At 40.8% G+C, this 8,547-nt stretch overlaps 1 long non-coding RNA gene and 1 other non-coding gene across 2 annotated transcripts in view; one reads left to right on the forward strand and one right to left on the reverse strand.

Moving 5' to 3' along the window:
• Nucleotides 1-7,897, forward strand: part of LOC120374833 — a 109,439-nt gene extending 101,542 nt beyond the window's left edge. The window contains exons 4-5 of the long non-coding RNA XR_005586267.1: nucleotides 3,722-3,840; nucleotides 7,519-7,897. This is a non-coding gene — a long non-coding RNA (uncharacterized LOC120374833). The remainder of the gene's footprint in view (nucleotides 1-3,721; nucleotides 3,841-7,518) is intronic.
• TRNAE-UUC lies at nucleotides 5,082-5,153 on the reverse strand. The gene has a single exon. It is a non-coding gene; the product is annotated as a tRNA-Glu (tRNA).
• Nucleotides 7,898-8,547: the final 650 nt, after the last annotated feature.

The following is an 8,547-nucleotide window of genomic DNA, read 5'->3' on the forward strand; positions in this document are numbered from 1 at the left end:
ATCTAAGATACGTCGACTTCAGCTATGCTATTCTCATAGCTGAAGTTGTGTATCTTAGATTGATTTCCCCTTGCCCCCCCACCCCCCAGTGTAGACCAGGCCTAGGACTTTACCTGATCTCTGACAACAAGTTTCAGAGCTACAGGTCCTCCATGAACATTGCTCTTCTTCTGGGCCTGACCGTTTGGTTAGCTAATAAGGAAAATGCCTGGAGATCTGAGATGTATGAGCCCCAGTCTATTTTAGATATAGTACAGGAGGGAAAGGATCTTGATTTGGACTTTGTCTGGGAAAGCCAGCTAGTGTAGATCATGAAACGTGGGCAGGATTTGTTCTCCTCAGTCTACTTTGCTTAGCAGGGGAGCTGCTCCATGCTGTGCCTGCCTCTTTCAGAATTCTTGTAAAGGAAATGCTGTGTGAGGGATCCTAATAAGTGATATTAGGCTAGAAAACCCATGAATGCTGGGATGGCAATGTATAGAGAAATGGTTGGGGACCTCAGATGAGGCACTGCTTTTTCATGATCCGCAAGGTTTCACCCCAGGGGTTGCATAACGTGTTGATTTATATTTCTAAGTTATTGGAGTTGCAAAACTGAAGTGCGACATTTATCTGTAAATGTGTGACTTCTCTTTTCATGGTTATTGGCTAGAAAAAGTAATTTCCTCTTCTCCTTAGGTACATTTATATTGATGCTTTTGATGTAGTGGGAATGGCACCTCTAAATACAACTCATTACTCTGTAGGCTATATGACACTGGCAGAGCTAGTAAGAGCCTTGAGCTCCTGCAGTGCTACAGCTCATATTGTACCTCAGGTATAACTCAGATTATTTTTGTTGTTTTTTGTTTTTCGTTGTTTTTTTGGGGGGGGGTGAGAGGGGAGGATAAAGACACTAAATCACTTGACTTCAATGGAGTTAGGCCAATTTATACCAGCTGAGGATCTACCCCTTAGTCTAGTCCTGGTTCAGAAGTTAGCCTGATCATGAAGTCACACAGATCTCACTTTGATTGAGTTCTACCTGAGTAAGGATTGCAGAACTGAGACTTAAATACTGTCCGTTGTGTCAAGAACGATGCTATAATGCCATCCTTAAATATGAAAATATACAATGAAACATATCCCTTGCTCCTGACCATTTTCCCTATGAATATTAGTCCATGCTTTCCTTTCCAACATTATTGGAAGTTACCAGAGGTGCCATTGCAGATGGTCTTGATAATTTTGTTTGTTATATAAGCAGTTTGGGGGCAGCCTAACATAATGGGGTCCTGGAGCATGATTAGGACTCCTACATGCTCTGGTAACACAAATAATAAATAATTGTTGTAGAACAGTGTTCTGGAAACACTGTATATTGCCAATAAAGTTTATCCTACCTGAATCTCTAAGAATTTGTATATGCATCTCTTATCTATGTGTTTCCATATAATGAAACATAGTGTTGCATGGTTCCAAGACAGTGCAACCCCCAATTTCCATTTTAGAAACAGTTTGATTGAAAAAATCACTTGTTTTTTCCCCAGTAAAATCTTTATTGGATCTATTTGAAAACTATTGATATAGAATTACTAATTACTAAACAAGAAAATAAACGTAAGTGTTTGAACTGCTGATACACTGAGCTATTTTAAGTCAAATGTTTAAAGAAAAGTTTCTCTTATATTTTCTTGGCTATAGCAAGTTGTTACAAATACCTCTCTTAAAATAAAGAAGCATAGAGAGAGGTTCTTTAGCATCCTTCAAATTACCTGTAATTATTGGCCTATCAAACGCTTTTAGAACTAGATTAGTTAAATATTTTATTTGCTGTCTGAGGAAGTAATGTTACTGACAAGTAATACTAAATTTAGACTTCTAGCATTTTGTTTACTATTAGATGGAAAAGTTGTTCCTTGTACTAAGGACCTTATCATAGCATCAATTTTTTTTAGCAGTACTTCCCACTGACTTCTATGGATAGCTCTGCTTTTTAAAATAAGTCATGATTTGGCCATAAAACAGCATCAGCTTCTTTGAGGTGTGGGGGATGAGAGAGGATTCTTAAAATAATTCCATTTCCATTCAGTATTCACAAGGGTCACTACTGCTCTAAGCTCAGCCCTGAAGTAGAATGCACTTCTCTGGAATGAGAATGAGGGTGAACTGGAGATAACTACACTGGAAGCACAAGTTGCTGGTATTAAATTCCTTGTAGCTTTCCATTTAATGGTATGTATCTTTTGACGTCAAGAAACAAAGGATAAAAATCCCATCAAACACACCCAGAATGGTCTCAGTTATAACGCTCCCAGGAAAATGCAGCAATAGAGAACTGTCAGAAGCTGAGGTGAGGGTGGTCTATCCTAGAGGTTGGAGCAGCGACATTCAGAGCCAAGGGTCAGAGCTGGAATCAGATGTCAAGAGTAGGACTGGAGCCCAGAGCTAGGCTGGTGCAGGACTAGGGGTAAGACTGGGATAGGCTGAGGCCTGTGGAGTCTGTTACCCCTATCAAGCAGGTGAGAGCTGCAAGGTATGAAGTGACATTGAGCAAACTGAGCTGCTGTTTCTCGTGTGAGGCTTGTATGCCTGCTCTGAGAGTCTGCAGCCTGGGTCATGGGTTGGCTAACACAGGAATGACACTTCCTCTCATGTGGCTTAATCAGTTCAAGGATGACTCATCACTTCACAAATTGTTTTTAGAAATAAAATGTCTCCTATGGACTAAGCATTGGACTTGGAGGAAGAAACACCTTTGTTGTAAACCTGATTCTGGGACTGCGTCAAAAAAAGACCCATGGGGCAGCAAGTCTCCGAGGCTGGGTCAACTGACTTTGGTTCACACTACAGGGCTAAAAATAGCTGTGTAGATGTTCAGGCTCAGGCTGGCACTGACGCTCCAAGATTCTCCCATTTCCAGGTTTCAGAGCCTGGGCTCCAGCCCAAGTCTAAACATCTACATTACTGTTTTTAGCCCTGCAGCACAAGCCCTGAAAGCTCAAGTCAGTTGACCCAGGCTCTGAGACTAGCTGCCCTGCAGGGTTTTGAGCTGTGTAGATGTACTCCAAGGGTTTGTGGCAAGTCACGTAACCTCTTCGCTGTTTACCTATTGGTATACTGGGATAACACAATATTTGCCTCCTCAGAAATGTACTAATCTGTTTTATGGTGGTTTGTGACTACAGAGCTCTGTACATGCTAAATAGTAGTCGTTTTCTGCTCTCTAAAGATCAGTAGAAAAATACTTTCCATTTTGTGTTATATTGTAAAACAAGTTAAATGAATATTTTTTCTAATTAAGGGGAAAATAAATTAAGTATTGATTTCCCTTTGCCCAGACTCTCCTACAGCTTTGTCAGAGGCTTTTGGAATTAACATGTAAATCTATGGAGAGCTCATCTGTTGGAAACTTTTGCAAGATGATTGACATCAGAGATTGCTGCTGGTGCAGTGTGGCATCTCACTGTTAGCATACAATACAGTACCAGCACTCTTGGATCTGTCCTGGCTGCTCATAGATCTCTAGGTGAAGTTTAAGGTGTTGGTTATGCACCATAAAAAACCTTAAAAGGCCTGGGATTGGCCTACCTGAGAGCCCACTTTTCTCCCTGTGCTATACTGCCACAGCTGTGGCTAGTGGTGGCACTTGAGCTAGTTCCTCCTCACATTGAGAGGGGACAGCTGACAGGATGTTCTCTGTGAAGGCTCTGAGACTCTGGAACTTTCTCTTCCTTTTGAGTCTGAAACAGCCAGAATTTGATGATCTTCCAGGCACACTGCAAAAGTATCCCCTGGAGAAGTTTGGGGAGAGGGCTTGAGAGCATGATTCCCAGAATGATGAAGCAGTGGAAAGCACTGGTAGGTGGGTGTGTCACGGAGTCCCCGGGCGATGCTTTGGAACTGCTCCCCACAAAGCCAGTCAGGACTTTGGGGAGCCTCCTCTCCCTTGGAGCAGACTGTCTTCAGGGCAAGAAGCTCACACGGCTTCATCTTCCTGGGTCTGACCTTGGAGCATTCAGCATATGCCCCTCCGTGCGCTTCCCAGAGTGAGTCCGCCCAGGCAGGGTCCTGGGGAAGCCACAGGGTCCTGCACCCCCACTTCACAGTCAGACGTGACTCTTGGCCAGCCAGTAAAACAGAGGTTTATTAGATGACAGGAACATGGTCTAAAACAGATCTTGTAGGTACAGAGAACGGGACCCCTCATCCGGGTCCATTCTGGGCCCCAGCAAGCCAGACAACCCCATCTGCCCTCACTTCCCATCCCCAGCCAGCTCCAAACTGAAACCCCCTCCATCCGCTCCTTTCTGGCCTTTGTCTCTTTCCCGGGCCAGGAGGTCACCTGATCTCTTTGTTCACCTTTAGCTATTCCCTTGCTTTGCAAATGCCCCAGCCATTTGTTGCCAGGATACAGAGTGTCAGCCATTTATGCACACTGGAGACTTAAGAAATGCATAGGGGAAACTGAGGCACCCACACAGTATTCACAGGAAACATTAAGAACAGTCCCATTTTGTCACAGGGTGATTGGATGATTTCCTGTTGAAATGATTAATCAATGCTGCTGAGACTTTATCGTGTGTTACTGATGTTGGGGCTCTACAGCCTTTTTATAACTTTAAGTCTAAAATAAATAATTTAGACTATTTAAATTCCGAAACCCTGTTAGTGAATTACTACTTTATTGTATCTAAATGTGAGTTGTACTAGTTTTGGCTACATAATCCCATATGCTCCTTGGTGCTGTACAGTAAAGCAGTATTGTGAAACCCAAGCATTTAGAAAAAATCTCGTGGTTTTTAAGCCAGTCTCAACATTTTTGAAGGGTTATTTTTGTCTTCTAGCTTTTAGTGTTAGCCTTAGCAAGACATTTCCAAACGTATGCTTCATTTTTAAAAACACACTGAGGTTCTCATGAAATTGCATAACTCCAGGAGATCATTAGGGTTGGAAGGGACCTCAAGAGATCATCTAGTCCAACCCCCTGCTCAAAGCAGGACCAAATCCCCAAATGGCCCCCTCAAGGATTGAACTCACAACCCTGGGTTTAGCAGGCCAATGCTCAAACCACTGAGCTATCCCTCCCCAAAGAATTGATGTTCCCATACCGGGAGTCGAACCCAGGCCGCCTGGGTGAAAACCAGGAATCCTAACCACTAGACCATATGGGAGCTGACATCACATATCATAAGACTCTTGAAGAAATCTCAAGAGTTGGCAGAAAAGTAGGGTAAAGAGAGTTTGAAAAGCCCTATGCACACAGCAGTGGGAATGGCACCTTATGCTGCTACCCTACTCTCTTCCATAGAACCAGTGCAAGGTTCAGGATCCATAGGTTTGAGGGGGTGAGGTGTTCTCTCACCATCTGGGTGGGGGAGCAGGGATAGCCATTTGATATAGCATATCCCCTTTAAACTCAGCAAACTTCAGAAGCTGTACAGGAGTTAATGTTCCTCCTTGCAGCTGTAGCTTCCCGCTCTATTGTTTGTATGCCTGTCAGAATGGAGAGTGATGCAGAGCCTTTGAGAAGGGGAACCAGTGGAAGCATGGACCTAGCTGGAGCCAGGATATTTGGAGACAGGGGATGGTCCAACAAAGCGAGCACAGGGGGCTGAAGGTCTACTACAGGGATGGCTCTGAATTTCCTGGTGAATTTCTGGGTAGCTTGAAGGTCACATCCACTGCCCTGCATGTGAGGACAAACCTTCCTGCTTCCAGAGAGAAGCATCCTGTGTTTTAATTCTAAATTTTCAGAACACTTCTCTCCCCCTATCTACCCCATGAGTTTTCTGCCAGAAGGGAGAATGTCTTACTTTGATTTAAAGAAAAGACACTTCCGTTCTTGTGCCTTCCTCCTAAGCATCTGGTGCTGGTCACTGTTGGAGACAGGTTACTGGACTAGATGGACCTCAGATTTGATACAATATGGCAACTTCTGTGTCTCTGCATTCCTGTAAATACTTTCCAAGACTCCAAGTTCCCCCGTCAGTAACTGCCTCAGATGATAGTTTGGTTTAAATTCAATTTGGTTTAAATGGGTGTTTTACTTGAACATTTTATTGAAACTACAAATAGTGAAACAAGTAGATGAGGACTATGAAGGCCATTATTAAATAGAGGTCTAATTTGAAGTTAAAGTATATCCAGATGATCTAATAATATAGAAGAAACCTGCCTACTCTGCCTCTGATCTGTCAGAGAAATAATAGCGTGATAGGTTTCTAGTATGGGGTGTACCTGAAGCGAGAGGATATAAGTTAATTCCAACAACTCAGCTCTCAGGACCAATTAATATTTCCATCTCCAGGGCCAATTTCTTACACTTAGCATGGTACATTAGTGTTTTGTAGTATCTATCTTCTGTCAACATACTGTCTGTCTTTGATCAAAAGACAATATTATTTTTTCCAAATGTATAAAAGATGTCCTTTTTTTTCCTGTTTACCAGCCTCTCTTGCATTGCTGGTAAAATGAAGTTTTAGTGTTCTATCTTTCACCCGGAATACATAATTTGACATAACCACTGTCTTTTCCTCTTTTAATTTTCACTAGTGAAACCTTTTAAAAATATACTAAATGCATTTTCTGGTCCAAAGAATGAATCCATTTTGCTGTTTGAAATAAACTGCCAGGAATATTTTTTCTATTAGCAGTATTTGAGATTTAAAAAGTTGTTTACCTAAAGACCCATCTTCTCTTCCTGTTATCTGGATAAACCTCACTTTTGACACCTTCTTAAGAGATTTTCCCATAGAGTATCTATGATTTATGACTCATTTGTGTAAGGAAAAAAGTTAGATCATACATGGTCTGATCCTTCAAGGACTCTATGCCTGGAACACCCACTTGTATCACAAATACAACTATGGCAAAGATTAATAATGTACACCTCACCACAGGAAATCTAAATACTACATAGAGATGATTTGTCACAGATAACTAGAAACCTATTGTTGCATCTTGATTTGCCTCAAATGTTTCTTTAGTCACAAAATTGGTGTCTCCTGTTTCTTGTACCCTACCATGAACCAAAACTTCTTGACTTCAAAACCCATTAGACAAGTTTCCTCCTAGAAAGATCTTAAAACAAAAAACAAAAAAAACAGGCATTACATACAGTTGACAGATCTTGCAGTGTAACAGTGGCTAAATTTTTTGCACAAACAGACTTTTGTTGAAACGTGATCTTTTTCCCCACACTGAAAATGTTTGAAATATTTTGCAAATCATTCACTTTTTGTTCTTTCCTTTTTTCTTTCCTTTCCATCCTGTCCTTCTGTGATTTCTGAAAATGTGAAAATTACTGAGAACAAAACAAAAGCATAATTTGGTGGAATCCATTTATAATGGTCAGATTTTATGTGCAGAGTTAGTTTAAAATGTTGAGATTTAAAAAAATCTTCATTTTTAAGTTGGTTACAGTGCTTGATATGGATCAAATTTTTTAGATTATTTTTGGAAACATTTTATGAAGTTGTTTCCCACTTCTTTTAATCTTTTTTTTACTTGTTTTTCTCTTTCTATTATCCTTTTTAGGTGAGCTCTAGACTTAAGAAGTGAAGGGAAATAGGATGACAACCAGTTCCCTGACTCTCCTTTTCTCCAGATCTGGGTGCACAAGTGAATCTGGGCCCACAACCAGATCAACTTTTAGAAAAATATCTTGCAGCAAGGAAGAAGGGAGTGGTAAAAGATTGGGAGTCTGTGTAGCAATAGATTATTGGAATTGTGGACCCTGGAGACAGTGAGTGGAGAAATATTACTGTTGTGACCGGGATAGGAAAAGGGAGTGTGTTTTTCTTTTCTATCTTTCTGCATTTATATGCAATAAAAAGATGGTGGCCTATTTTTTTTACATGCTAATTGCATGAAGTAGCATGATCCAGTAGCAAAAACAGTGAAGGGTATAGATGATATGGAGAATCTCTTTAACCTTGCAATTTCTTCCATGGTATGAAGAAACTGTTTAATATGTTCTAGTGATTAAAATACATTGTTGATGGTGTTGATCTAAAGCCTCTAAGTATTCTCCTTGCTGGAATATTAATCATACTGTAATGGAAAGCAAAACCAAGCAAGTGATCCTCTTTCTCCCATGCCATTAGCACAGTGATAAAACCAAACAAAGCAAAAGTTGCTAGTGAGAAACATTCAGCACAATTCTGAATATCAATGCACTTTCAACCCTGCACCCTTGGGATCTAGGGAAAACATTTGAGCTGTGCTGTGGATGATTATATAACTTCTAGAATACTTCTCAGATGATTTTTATCATTTTGAAATATGTAGGCACTTTATGATATTTCTGAATAGGATAAATCCCCACACTGCAAAGTACACCACTATAGAGCACATTTCATAATGTGAAAATTGCATTTGGCTTTGTAAGCACTGATTCATCTGAGCTTTAGGGCTGAATCCTACTGCAAACTACCTCAGAAGACTAGATTTGCTCAAACATTATGTTCATAAATGGTAATCTTTTTGGATGCTGTCTTCTGGGACAGTGACAGCACAAATGATATCATTGTGAGTGGATGCTCCTACAATATGGAGTGTCAGGAA

The sequence above is a fragment of the Mauremys reevesii genome, linkage group 11, assembly GCF_016161935.1.
Source record: "Mauremys reevesii isolate NIE-2019 linkage group 11, ASM1616193v1, whole genome shotgun sequence".
Taxonomy (NCBI): domain Eukaryota; kingdom Metazoa; phylum Chordata; order Testudines; family Geoemydidae; genus Mauremys; species Mauremys reevesii.